Source organism: Psammomys obesus, unplaced genomic scaffold (genome assembly GCF_907164565.1).
Source record: "Psammomys obesus unplaced genomic scaffold, mPsaObe1.curated_primary_1811, whole genome shotgun sequence".
Lineage (NCBI taxonomy): Eukaryota > Metazoa > Chordata > Mammalia > Rodentia > Muridae > Psammomys > Psammomys obesus.
This window is the reverse complement of record NW_026590809.1, coordinates 1404951-1419588: the sequence shown is the minus strand read 5'-3', so window position 1 is coordinate 1419588 and position 14638 is coordinate 1404951. Positions and strand designations below refer to the sequence as shown.

The following is a 14638-nucleotide window of genomic DNA, read 5'->3' as shown; positions in this document are numbered from 1 at the left end:
CTTCTGACTGATGCTCAAGCCTCCTAGAGCCCCTTAGCCACAAGTTCTCCTCATAACTTAGGCAACATGCAGGTGTCAAGGGATCTGGAGGATTTAGGTAAGCAAACCAGCATGCATGTTTTCACTTTGCACATAGTTCCATGGTCCAGGATCTTACTGAAGATTAAAATTTTCAAAAAATGAGAAGGCTGGGCTTTTATCCCCTGGTTTTCATTACACAAAGCAGGATTTAGATTATATTCCTTTGACTCTCAAGTCTGATGCTTTGTACAGAGATTACAGAAAAATTGTGCTCCTTCCCCTGATTCCCAGAAGCTAAGGCTATTTGAAAATGGGGCCCTTATTGAGGTTACTGGGTTAAAAGGAGACCATTCATGAGGGCCTTAATGTAATTTGTATCTTTTAAGAAGTGGAAATTAAGGCACAGAGGTCCCATGAAAGATGCCCATTTCTCTGGGCACTTTTCATGGCCAAGGAGAGGTGCCATAGAAATTAAGGCTTAAGATTCCTTGATCTTGGCATTTCAGCATTTAGAACTTCGAAAAACACATTCCTTTGTTCAATACATCCCGTCCAGTCTCTGTATTGTCTTGCAGCAGCCCTAGAAAATGAAGATAGCCACCTTCCACACATCCTTCATCTTCCCGAGAGCTCAGAATTTCTTCTTCTACTCAGAATGGAGTGGGAAGAAACTGGTTCTCACATGGTTATGTTGGAATGGGTTAGGCAGGTACTGGTTCTCACATAGTCATACTTGTTGGCATGTTGAATGCTTTTTCAAGGAGTCTTTGTTTCTTTCTCTGCATAGGGGATGATTTAGAGAAGATGAAAATTAACGTGGGGTCTGCAATTATAGAACTCAAATAAATATATCATAAACATATCCCACTGTCAATGTGTGTGTACATACTAAGAGTTCAGTTTTCTTGTGCTCTCTGGAGAGTAAGTCTAGATCTCTTCAAATTTCCAAATGTGTTTATGACCATTACAATGTTAATACCTACCATCCAATTATATTTGAAAAATTATTGAATTTCAAATATGTAATTTACATGCAATTCTAGAAAAATATGTAAATTGAAAGAGTATTTACCTTCGTTAAATGTGAAAATTATATTATACTTGCTTCATTAAAAAATCTTTTATCTAATTTTCCATAGGAAAAAAAAAAGTAAACTGTCTGTAAAAATCTTAACTTCTTTCTCAAGCTTAGCCAGTCCACAGCGAAGGATCACAGAATGGTATTTCTCCTGCGACAAGCCACCCTCTGTCCACTAGCAACAGTGACAAGCATTCTGTCTCACTCATACTCAAGCAAATGGGTTCACTTGCACACAGGGACCCTGACACTCCTTAGGCTTCCCTTGTCTACTCTTCCTGTTGTGACAGCGGTCAAGAGCTAGAAGAAAGAGACGCTAATAGCAGCGGGACAATCCCTGGCCCTCTTCTCACTGGCCAACTCATTTACCTTCCCTCCTAGTCCAGGCCACCACTCCCATCCATCTGGTTGCTATGGTCCTTGACATGGCAAATGGCCACTATCCTTGGCTGACTGGATTCGGGTTTGGTGACTGGGACAATCACAGTGTTTCAGTGTGAATCCACATTTGGCCCATAAGTCATGAATTTCAAGGGGCATCAATAACCAGGTAGCAATGTGCATCAAGAAATAGAGAAACTGTGGAAAAATGGAAGAAGGAAGGAGGAAGAGTGGGACAGAGAGTGACAGGGGACGAAAGTCCCTATGGAATGTCTGTTTTCACTGTCCCCAATGCTTAGCTTCATTCTGTTCTTGGGTTCCATGAGATAGTTAACTAATTTTAGAATAATTTACCCTCTTTGCCTAAATTAGGCCAAGTTTTTATTTTTAATAAGATTGCTTTTAACTTAAATGCACACATATGAGTTAATCTAAATAACAATTTACAATGTTAAATAAAAACCAGGCAAGCCAGATGTGATGCACACCTTTATTCCCAGCGCTTGGGGAGGCAGAGGCGAACAGATTTTTGTGAATTCCAGGCCAGCCTGCTCTACAAAGCTAGTCCACGACAGCCAAGGCTACACAGAATCTCTGTCTTGAAAATGCTCAAACCCCAAACCCCCCCAAAAAACAAAACAAAACCAGATATACTGAAGCTGATCCAGGAGAAAGTGGGAATGGCCTTGAATGCATTGGTACAGTAGACTTTCTGAACAGGACACAGAACGCACAAGCTCTAATATCAGCAATTAACAAATAAAACCTCATGAAACTGAAAAGCTGCTGTGACGCAAAGGACACCATCAAGTGGACAAAACAACAGCCTGCAGAATGAGAAAAGATTTTTCACCAACTTCACATCCAATAGAGGGCTAATGTCCAAAATATATAAACAACTCAAGAAACTAGGTATCCCAAAACTAAATAACCCAATTAAAATGGGATACAAATCTAAATAGAAAATTCTTGATAGAGGAATCTCAAATGCCTGAGAAACACTTAAATGTTCAACATCCTTAGCCAGCAGGAAAATGAAAATCAAAACTACTTTGAGATTGCATTTTATATCTGTAAGAATGGCTAAGGTCAGTAACACAAGTGACAGCGCATGCTGGGGAGGATGTGGAGCAAGGGGAACAATCCTTCATTGCTGGTAGGCATGTAAACTTGTACAACCACTGTGGAAATCAATATGGAAGTTTCTCAGAAAGCTGGGAATTAGTCTACCTCAAGACCCAGCTATACCACTCTTGCGCATATACCCAATGGATGCTTCATCGTACCATCACCAAGGACTGTTGCTCAACCATGTTCATGTGGCTATATTCATAATAGCCAGGAACTGGTTTTCAGCCTAGATGTCACTCAACAGAAGAATCAATAAGAAAATGTGGTACATTTACACAATGGAATATTACTCAAATGACATAGTGGAATCTGCATGCAAATGGTGAAACTAGAAAGCAAAATCATTCTGACATTTCAAAGTTGGTAACTAAGCTCCCCTCCGTTAGCATGGGTGGGTCGGGTAGAGAGCAGGGGATGCATGGATGTCCCTGTGAGGGGCATAGAAGATTTTAAGGGCAGACTTAAAATGTGGGGACTGGAGTGGAGGGGCAGAGATCGGGCTGGGGAATCGGGTGGAGGAAGAGAGTTTGAAAAGAGGTATCTAGGATTTGGGGGAGCATTTGGGAGAAGGTGTGGAAACAGTGCAGTGTAAACTTCCAAGACACTATGAAGATGACCCTAATGAGGGTTCCTAATAGCGGGTGATACAGAATCTCAACTGGCCAGAGTTTTGCAGCGAGGCAAAGTTTCCAGTAGTGGGACTAGAGTGCATTCAATTGAGATGTTGGCTAAGTGGATCTCATGGAAATCTCTAGACAATCCAAGCTGTTGCTAACTGTGCAAGCTGACAGTGGGGCCCTATTGCTGGGGACAACCATAGAACTTGTTGAACATGGAGTAGAGTATCTATATACATGGAGAACTAGAGTGGCTGGCTACATCCATGGAGAACTAGAACTCACATTCTTGTTTCTTTGGTGTGGGAAGATACTCTTCAGCTATTGAAAGAGAAACATGGACACCAACCCAGCCACAAAACCTTTGACCTATAATCTGTCCTACCTACAAAATCTGCTAGGGCAATAGTGGCACAGAACTTGTGAAAGTAGCCAACTAATGTCTGATTTTATCTATGGTCTACTCTATGAGAAGAAACCATATCTAACATTGCTTGGGTAGACAAGAACCAGAGACTAGACAGCAAAGAGATCTGGGGTAAAACCAAATACTACTGGAAAAAAATCAATAAAATGATTTTAATGATATTCTGCTATACTCACAGATCAGCGCCTTAACCAGTCATCATCAGAGAAGCTTCCTTCAACAGCAGATGGGAACAGAGGCAGAGACCCACAGCCAGACAGTATGCAGACAGACTGTCTAAATTGGAGGCCTCCAACAAATTCCATCCCTCAGCACTCAGGAAATCCTGTAGAAGAGGAATTAGATTATGAGAACCAGGGGGTCAGAGGTCACCAGGGGGTTGGAGGTCACCAAGGGGTTGGAGGTCACCAGGAGAACAAGGCCCTCTGAATCAACTAAAGTTGCATATGAGCTCACAGAGACTAAAGTAGTAAGCCTGGGGCCTACACAGGCCACAATAGGTCCTTTGTGTATGTGTGTGTTATAGCTATTAGCTTAGTATTTTGGGGGGATTCCTGACTGTGAGAACGAGTGGGTCTCTGACTATTGTGCCTGTTCTTGGAAGTCTTTTTCTCCTGTTGGGTTGCTGTGTCCAACTATGATATAGTGGTCTTGCCTCATCTTATTATATTTTATTTTGCCATGTTTGGTTGTTGTCTTTTGGAAGCTTATTTTTTTCTAATGAAAGAAAGTGAGTGGATCTGATGGGGAGGAATGGAGAGAGGGTAAAATATAATCAGGATATGTTGTATGAGAAAATAATCTATTTTCAATAAAAGAAAAAAAATGGGCAAAAACCAAAGACTTTCTTTGCTGAATATCATTATAATTATGGTTAAGGATGAAGCCTGATACCACACATAGTGTCAAGTTTCAAAGAAATTTTCAATAATAAAGGGTTGTTACAGTGTAGATGCTCACAGAGGGCCTTTCTAAAGTTAACACCTATTTTGTATGGAAAGTGAGCAGGTACCTCATTGCAAAGGGGTGTGAGGCCAGTACCATTGCCTCTGACTTGACTTTATTGCTTTACACAGCATGCTGATTCCTGGCAATCACCTTTGACTTTGGCCATACAAAGATATTTCAAAAGGAAATGAGAAAATATTCTGTCCTTCCCTGGCAAATGGAATTGCATTTCAGGAGCACAAGCAGCTGAAAGTTCAAGGCTTGTAAAAGCAGAGACTGACTGAGTTTAATAAACCACAGCAGCACCTGGATCATCCCCATGGAAAATGCCACCAAATAACCAAAAGAAAAAAAAGGTAAATATCAGGCTGTTAGAATCCTTTAAAATGCTGTGTGGTATACAGATCTGATAGAATGCCCCCCCCCTTCTATTTTAAATGTTCTAGTTGATATGTCACAATCTTCTGCGGGGGAGCTTGCTCAGAATGACCTACCTATGAATTTTATTTATGCGGGGGTTTGTGAAGGGCATCTCACTTCGAGTCCTCATGTCCAGTCAGTAACTTATCTTGACAACTCTGTTTTAGGGGGAATAGTTGACTGGCTCTGACACTTTCATGGCAGCCTCTACAGTGTCTTTTAAGAGTGCCGGTTTCCTTTTGCACTTAAGCTTTTTTTGAAGTCCTATGCATTAGTGGCATTGTCAGTGTGGTGAAGCTTTGCAACCCTGATGTTCATAGTCTTCCATTCTGTGCATACTGGATGGGCAGACTGTGCCATCTTTCCAGTAGATTGCATGAACATTACTTGCAACTGGGTGTGTTACAGGCACACAGGCAGCTCCACAAGGGTGACCCACAACCTGACAGGGTCTGATGGACAAGTTGGTCCTCAGCACCCTGCTTTTTCTTCCCCTCAGTTCACCTGTGATGGGAAAGCAGAGCATAAAGAATTGGAGAGAAGGCAGGGAGGGCTTTGGGGACCAGGGTGAGAAGCAGCCAACACAGTTTCTGTCCCACAGTTTTATGAGTCATTCTTCAGACATTGGTTGAAATTACAGTATGTTTAATACTGCTCCAAGCTCTGGGAGTGTCAAGGCCAAACAAAATATCTGAAAACCAAACTAAACCAATCAAGCAAGCAACCAAACCAAACCAACCAATTCAACCAACCAAACCAAATTAATTTGGCCAATCCAAATCAACCAACCAGCCAACCAACTAAATCAACCAATTAACAAACCAAATAACCAAACTAACCAACCCAATCAGCCAACTCACCCAAACAACCAACCAAACCAACCAGCTAACCAAATGAACTAACCAACCAAACAAGCCAACCTACCAAATCAACCAACTAACCAACAAACTAACCAAATTAATTAACCAACCCAAACTGCCAACCAAACTAATCAACCAAACCAACCAACCAACCAAAGAAACCCCCCCACGTTTCACACACACACACACACACACACACACACACACACACACACACACACGAAAGATGAAATCATTCAAGTCCCTGCCCTCACAAAGATAATACCTAGCAGCAAATACTTGGGAAGTAAATGGATGTCTAGATTCAGGCAGTGACAGCAGGAGTGACAGCTGGAGGCAGGCACAGCTTCCCATTTTGTAATACTATTAAGCACTGCCTTAGCCCAAATTGATTTCACCGACTTTAAGATTCCAGACTCTTCGTCTGACAAATGTCACACTTGTGTACAAGCATTTGCACTTTATTTAGAATGCCAATTTGAAGGGTTGCAAGGAAGAAAAAGGCCTAGTTTGCCTTTGTGCGTTAGTTCTGGGGAGAATTACCTCTGAGCAGAGTGGTCAAAACCTTTCCAAGAAAACCGGCAGGTGGCACCTGTATGGCGCAGATGGGGAGAGCCATCCGCCCCACCCCCGTAGCCCCGACCGTCCAAGCTACCGGTCACCGGCGGGCTTGTTGGCGAGGAAGTGGGGGAGTTTGAGTTTTTTCAGACTGCGTGATTACACACCCGACTTCCTGACACCCCAAACACACCGAGGGCGGGTTTGTCCCCACACAACCAGGCAGGCAAAAGCATCAGCCTGACGGTTGGGAGCGCTCTGAAGGTGGGCACTGGCTCTGGGCTGCCCCGCGCCCAGGTCTGCTCAGCCTGGTAGTCTAGGGGAGAAACAGTTCTCAGGACTCTGACACACAGAAGTCGCCAGAACGTGGGACACACTTCACACCTCACCAACGCCCAACCCTCCGGGGCACAGTCAGTTGAGACCACTGCGAGGCTCCGTCTCTTGTCCTTTTGCATTTTTCCCGTTCTGCAGCCGCTTCTCCTGCCCGGGTCTCCCTGTAGCTGCCCGGGGCCCTCCCTCCCCTTCGCTCCTGTGGTCCCACACCCCAGGGCGGGTAGCTGTCCCCTGAGACATCACAGAGTCTGAGTGGCGGCGTCAGTAAACAGAAGCGGCGTGTTGTGGTCATTTGTAGCTGTGCGCTGGGGCCACAAACTCCATCTGTGGCAGGGAGGCGAGCTGCAGGGCTGCAGGGCTGCTGCTTGTCTTAGGTGGCTGGTTGGTGACATTGGGAGGAGACCGCTCCGAGGGAGTGAGCCTAGGACGACGAGGAAGAGAGCAGGGCATTGGGGGTGGGGACGTGGCGACAGTGCCAGGGGGCGTGAGAGCTGCGGGCGAGGAGCAACTTCTCCCGGGCGCGCGCGGCGGGGCGGCGGGCGGAGCGTGAGCTGTTAGCCCGGAGCGGGGAGCTGGCAGCCGGGAGCCACGGCCCGCGCCCTGCGCGCCAGCATCCTCCGGGTTCCCAGCCCCGGGTGCTGAGCTCGCCGCTATAAATAGCAGGTTACAGCTTCTGCTCGGGCGCACACGCTCTCACTGGAGAACGCAGGAAAGTCATCCCGAAAAGTGTCTGCCGCTGCTATCGCCCCCTACTCAGCCTCTGCAAGAGGTAACATCCTACCTGGGATCCTGGGGCTCCGGGTAGGGAATTTTGCGGGGTGCGGCGGGTGAGGATGGGTGAATCCGGAGGCGGTGGGCACGCATCTGAGAGCTCAGGGTGGTGGTGGAGGTGGGGACTGTGTCCTGCCTGAGAGGCAGCTGATGTGTTTCTTATCAAGTTTCCCAGCTTGCGACCGCTACCATCCCTTCAGCCTCGCCCCAGGGGGTGGCTCGTCCGGTTATCCCTGTGACCCCGGATTATTGTCTGCCGGCGCTCCTCGGCCTGGCACTCACGCACGCACACAGACAGACCACACACGCACACACACACCACACTGCCAGGTGACACTGAGGTCTGGCCCAGCTGACCTGCCCAGGCTGTGCCCACCTAAGCGGTTCTTAAAAGGCTACATGGGTCTGCACGGGGGCTCCTTTTTAACCCGAGTCCCTACTTCCAGTTGCTGGCTGCCACCTGCTTCAGAGGAAGTGGTCATGGTCTTTAAGGTGTGGAAGGGATGCTGGGGTCCCAGTTGACTAAAGAGCCCCCTCGCTATGGCCATACCTAATCCCACCTTCAGCTACTCCTGGCCAAGAAAAACAAACAAACAAATAAATAAAACCCAAACCCCAAAAACAGGCCTGTTTCCCCTTGGATTACCTTCATGCTCTACCTACCCCGAAGAGGAGTAAAGAAAGAGTTAGGAAATCAGGACCTCAAAGTAAGAGGCGGTGGTTGGAGGATCATTTGGAGTCTGAATTCTGCACTGCAGCCTCCTTGAGCTCATCTGGCCCCTCTGGCAGGGCCAGGAACCAGAGTGAGTCCAGGAGTCTGCTTCTTGCCTGGACTTTCAGTTCGCAGTCAGTGCCAGAAGCACCTGGGTTTGCCCTTCCTCGACTTTGATTTTCCTTCCCTCCAGGCGGTGGTTTCTGCCCCTGAGCACACCCACTGATTTCTGTTTGGAGACAGAGCTTTATAGGTGAGGATGCGCATATTGATGAGATAGTTGCAACCGCTCAAAACTTACTGGAAAAACCCAGACAAGAGAGGAGGCAGTTACTGTTTGTGGACCGAGGTTTCTTAAGGGCAAGGATGCTCTTGTTGATTTTGTTCCTCCAGCACCAAGTTCCCAGGGAAACCCGGCAGGACATTCTATCATGCTTGTTTTTTATGATCTAGAATGTTTCTTTTTCAACCTTTATGGTTTTCTTTCTCCTGATTCCGGCTTTCTCCCTCTTTCTAAAATGCCATCTGAGGCTATTACTTGGGTGTTTCATGCTGTTTATAGTTCCCCTCAGCATGCAAGAACTTATTTGTAAAGGTGTATCTTTATGAAATACACAAAAGTGCAGAAGAGAGGGATGGGTTCATGTCTCATAGCATGGGCACCAGGTGCCCCTCTTCATAGGTACACATCTACCGTTAGAGGACCTAACTAACATATGCAGGAATCTTCTTAATGAATTCTGGAATCAGAATGGTATCATCTGAGTTGGTTCAGAGACTCATCAACAGAGTGGTTACCTGATGGTGTCACAGGGAGAGGCCAGAGAGGCTTGGGCAAGCGGGCACTGTCAGCTCAGTCAGTGTGGGAGGAAATACATTATCTCATGTTCTTAGGGATGTACTCCCGGGAAGCATTGACATAAAATCACAGTAATTGATCCGTGCCTCTGGGCCCAGCACATGGGCTTTAAAGTCAAACCTGTTGGCCATGTTGGTGTTGCAGTAAGCTAAAATGATTTGGAAAAAAAGAAGAAGAAAAAAAGATTTTTATGGGATCTCTCTGTGTGTGAGTTGTGTATTTGAATCTATATTTGTTTCTTGCTCTTTTCCTTTGGCCCTTCTTCTTCTGTATTTTGTTTTGTTTCGCCCTATTTTATTATTTTTTTGGATGCCTGTTATCTAATAAGAGACAGAAAGGGTGTGGATTCAGGTGGGAGGGGAAGTGGGGAGGATTTCTGAGGAATTGTGGAGGGGAAAGTGCAATCAGAATATAATGTATAAAAAAACCTAATTTCATTTAAAAAATTAAAAAAAACTAGTCTCATTAAAAGAAAAGAAAAAGAAAAAACAATGCTGTTTTTTTTTTTCTGTGAATTTTTCTCAACTGTGACTATTAAGATTGTCCTTGAAAGGCTATGAGTGCGGTGAGAGGGTAGAGGCTCTGTGTTATTGGGAAACATTTTCCAATTGAATATTAACATTCTGAATTGTATTCTCACTGATGAGCTTAAAGTGGTATTTATTTGTGATAAACTAATGGCCAACAGGGTGTTTGGAACAGGGCTTTGATTTTATCCTAACAAAATGAGAACAAGCTGATAAACCAAACTGAGTCTTGACTCCCAAAACATTTAAAGAATCACCAAAGTTCTGGACAGAAAATATTCTTAGAATGTTGGGCTCAGGACCACTTTGAGGATTCAGATTGACTGTATGAATCTTTAAATCTTACAAGATTCCTTTGTCAAAATGCTATCTGCCTCTAATACTGTAAACAGTCAGCTTTGGTTAGAGGACAATGCAATTACATTTTAGTTTTCTGAAACAGAAAGTGAAGTGAAGCCAGCTATTTGCTCTATACTGTGGTGCAAATTCAAAGTTCCTGATTTCTCTTCTAAAACCCTGCATATTGCCTTTTAGCTCAAGTCAGGCCATTCCCCCCTCTTGGGTAGCAGTTAACTTCCACTGCCCTTAGGCAAAATCATAGAAGGCAACTTGGTGAAAGACAGGAACAGCTGCCAACCCATCTTATCTCTTAGCAACCAACTAGACATCAGTTCCAGGTAAGCATCCAGCAACTAAAAATGCAAAGTCCAAACAGGGGAAAATTGTAATTAGTGAGGAAAACGCTTTCTGCATATCTACCATGTTTGCCTTTTCCACTCAGTGGTACTAATAGTTAGATAAACAAGTGTCATATATTTTATAATCTGCATGGAATAAACATCTGTCACTCATATAGCATTTTCAGTTTCAATAATGACTACATGTTCAGAACATGTATTTTCTGTGTTCTGTATCTTATTCTTTAAAAATGACTGATTGCTCGCTTTAAAGTCCGAAAGAACTCACTCTAAAAGCCAGGTTGTTGTTGTTTTCTTTTTGCATGTTGCATTAGGAATCACTACCAGACAGCCCCTTAGCAGACACTCATTTCATATGTACTTTAATACTGTTCAATAAATAATTTCAGCATGAATATTTGTTTATAGATAAATCCAAATGATAATGATAATGCTACAATTGGATTTTTGCATCTAAAAGTCATGTAGTCTTTGTGTTTCAAAACTTTAGAAAAAAATATTTAGGCAGTGGAAAAGCGTATAAGGGAGCTTCTCAGCTTCTAAGGAGTCCCAGGCATCATTGGAGTCAGTCTATCCCAGCCAGCCTCTTTATGCAGTTCATTGCCACATCCATCTTTGCGGGGAACCTGGGTTTGTTCTCAGCCCCTACAATGGTCAGCTCACGGGGGCTTATAACTCCATTTTTCAGGGGATGCAGCCCTCTTTCATGGTCTTCCTCAGGCACCTACATATGCACAGTGCACATAAAACTCATATAGGCACACATACATTTACACACACACACAAGGCTATAGTGTTCTCGTCTTTTATCTAAGGCACTGTGGCACCCCAACCTTCTGCCCTAGGAGTACCTCATTGTAGACAATATACGCGAGGCTTGTGCTTGTGGAGTCTTGACCTTACACCTTTCCAGTTGTCTTTGTAATTTTGCTGACCCGTGGGTGTCACCTCAGCACAGTGCAGCACTCTTAAATGACGTTTTCCTGAGCTGTACTTGGAGGAAGTCTGTTTGTGCATTATGAAGCTGTTGTGCCTACATGCCCTGATGGTACATAGGGCCGTGCAGAGGACTAAGTGAGTGGACAGAGGACATTGTGAGCTTCTCAAATTGTGAGCTCTGATGGAATTTCCTTTGGGAATTACTTAAATTAATAATTTTCACGAGGATGGAGTAACTTTTTAAATGGGAATTTTAACTATTTATCATGTATCTGTTATCTAGCATCTGACTACCCAACAAATTACCAATCAATATCTATCTGTCTGTCTATCTATCCATCCACCCATCCACTCACCTGTCTTCCTATTTTCAGCAAAGCTGTGCAACAAGCTTAACAGAGAAATTATTTAATGGTTTTCTCTGCTGTTTCCAATGTCAGGAATGGTTGTAGGCACACAGGCAAAGTTAAAGTCAGGTTGATGCCGCATCGCCGAAGCAACAATAGCAATGAAAAAATCTTCCAAGATACAAAGATACAAAAGGAAAGTGTATTAAAAACTTCTCTAAGATGTTTACATAATGTAAACTTTAATTTAAGTTATCACAAGACATTTTTTATTTCTCAAAAGAGTGAGCTTTTCAAAGGTAAGTGGTCATGGTTTAAAAAGAGCTCTCAAAATTGTTCACTATAAAATTGTAGCTGACTAAGACCTAGAAATGCATCTCAGGGTGAGAACAGTGCCTCAAAGTCAGTCAGGACAGGAACTGAAGCAGGCAGGAACCTGGAGGCAGAAGCTAAAGCAGAGGCCATGGAGGGTGCGGCTTACTGGTTTGCTCCTTATGGCTTGCTCAGCCTGTTTTCTTATAGAAGCCAGGACCACTAGCCCAGGGATGGCCCCATCGGCAACGGACTGTACCCTTTCCCATCAATCAATAATTAAGAAAATATCCTACAGGCTTGCCTATAGCCCCACCTTATGGTGGCATTTTCTCAATTGAGGTTCCCTCTTTTCAGATAACTCTAGATTGTGTCAAGTTGACATAAAACTATCCAGCCCATGAAAAACAAACAACAACAAAATCTCAAACAACAGCAACCAAAACAACCTAACACCCATCCAGCTATCTGAGTGTTTGCTGAGCTGAAAATGTGGGTCCATGGGAACACACTTGCCTGGTTGGAGGAAGAACGTGGGCAGTCCCCAGCACTACGAAATAAGCCAACCAGAGCCCTTACAGTTACAGTTGGTGGTCCTGCGCAGCATGGCGGCACAGGCAGGTGCGCATCCCAGAATCCGGGAGACTGAGGCAGGAAGATCGCCATTCTAGAGTATAACGTTAAACACCTGTCTTCCCTGCTCCTTGCGGTCACTCACAGCAAACTTGCTCTTGGAACTTCGCGCATAGTTGTTGTTTAATCGTTGTCAGGCTCTGCTTTAGCAGACCGGAGCTCAGAAGTGAACTCCACTGACCGCTTAGCAGGACATAAAAAGCCACGCGACATGAGGGAGACAAGGAAGACGGAGAGTCAGCGGCATCTTAACCTGGGGTTATAGCTTGTGCTCTCCGGCAGAGACTAAAGCAGCCTGCAAGGAGGCATTAAAATATCATTTACAATTATCTAACATCATCTGCTGCCGTTCCAAACACCCTGATATGATGAACTCAATAATGTGTTTCACTTACAGTTAAATAGTTTAAAAAAACATTTTTAAGACCTTACAAAATTATATTATTTAAAAATGCTTTTGTAAGATTTATTTAGGTTCATGTGTGTGAGTTTGCTCACACATGTATGTGGGTGCACCTACTCCCGAATGTGCAGGTCAGAAGTGGGTGTCTGCTATCCTCTGTCACTGACTAGTCATTTGAGGGAGATCGTCTCTTTAGCCTAATGCTGTCCTTTTCTGGGCTAGGCTGCAGCCATCAAGCATCCCATCGTTGTTACCTTTAGAGTTGAGGTTTCGGACATTCATAGGACATTCATTGGACATGTGGGTGAAGGATCTGAACCCTGGTCCTCATGTCTGCTCCTAACCACTGAGCCATCTCTCCAGCCTCCCAATAAGCTATTTTCTCTAGGTGAAGCATAGCGTAAAAATGTCAGCTTTATGTGGTATTGTATATCTATAATCCCCAGCACTCAGGAGGTAGAGGAAGAAAGACCTAGAGGAGTTCAAGGTCATCCTCAGCTACATAGTTGGTCTAAAGTCCCTGTGGCATAACAAGGGGGGACCCTGTCTCAAAACAAAGAGAAACAAATAAACAAACAAAAACATACCTTAGCTGGTGACATAGTTCAGTGGCAGCAAAACTTGGACAACATAGGAAAGGCCCTGGATTCAATTCTAAGCACCACACACACAAATAGACCTTAAAACAAACGGTTTCCTGTCTTCACTAACAAAATCTACAGATATTTTTTTAATGTTTACTTATCTACTTGAATGTCTTAATGAGACAGGTTGCTTTTAACGGCACGTATGATTTCATCTATTCTCAGCAGCCCCCCTTTTTTCTGTTGAAATACTGAGGTTAAATATGTCTCTAAATTGTCTTCTGGTAAAGTTGTTTTAAAATCGCATTGGCCCCTTTTGGTGTCTGTCCATGGGTGGCTGACATTGCAGACATTCGGCACCAGGTGGCAGTGTGCATTAGGCTGCTGTGGGTCATCTTCTTGGAGTCATTTTTAAAGACTTTCTTTTAAACTATTTATTTAATCATGGTTGATTTAACCACCTTATAGTCTGCAAGCACATACACCTTAGAATTGTATTTTGGATAACTGTTATTTGAAATACTTTCAATATTTGATTGTAATATGTAGCACACTCTGCTTTTCTAACAAGCTTGATTACGAGAAAAACCCTTTGGAGTTAATTGAATTAGATGTGCCAGAATTTTGCTTATGATTGGGTGAGAGGAAAAAGGAAAATTAAACAAACACGATAAAAATAAAAGCATATGGTCATTCTAAAATAGACATTGTATTTACCCATTAAACATGCACATTTGACCCCTAATCCTTTCACAACACACCTGACTTTTCCCCTAGGAATCACAGGCTCTGATGCTTCCCCTGAGCTTCCCTCCCTGTTGTATCTCTTTAATGCAACAGACAAACAAACAGACAAAACCAAGTGAGTTGAGCATAGTGGTATATGTCTGTAATTCCATCACTAAGGAAACAGAGATGAGAGGATAATGAGTTAGAGTCCATCTTGGGATACATAACAAGGCTCTTCCTTAAATTAACAAAACAAACAAAAGCAACGCTACCAAGAAAAAAACATGAAGGAAGGTAGGAGGAAGGAAGGAAGGAAGGAAGGAAGGAAGGAAGGAAGGAAGGAAGGA

General features: G+C 43.8%; 1 protein-coding gene across 1 annotated transcript in view; it reads left to right on the top strand.

The window, feature by feature from the left end:
- Positions 1 to 7319: 7319 nt before the first annotated feature.
- Inpp4b (inositol polyphosphate-4-phosphatase type II B) overlaps positions 7320 to 14638 on the top strand; it is a 672431-nt gene continuing 665112 nt past the window's right edge. Inside the window, exon 1 of the mRNA XM_055609049.1 lies at positions 7320 to 7546. The gene's annotated coding sequence lies outside the window, so the exon portion shown is untranslated. The remainder of the gene's footprint in view (positions 7547 to 14638) is intronic.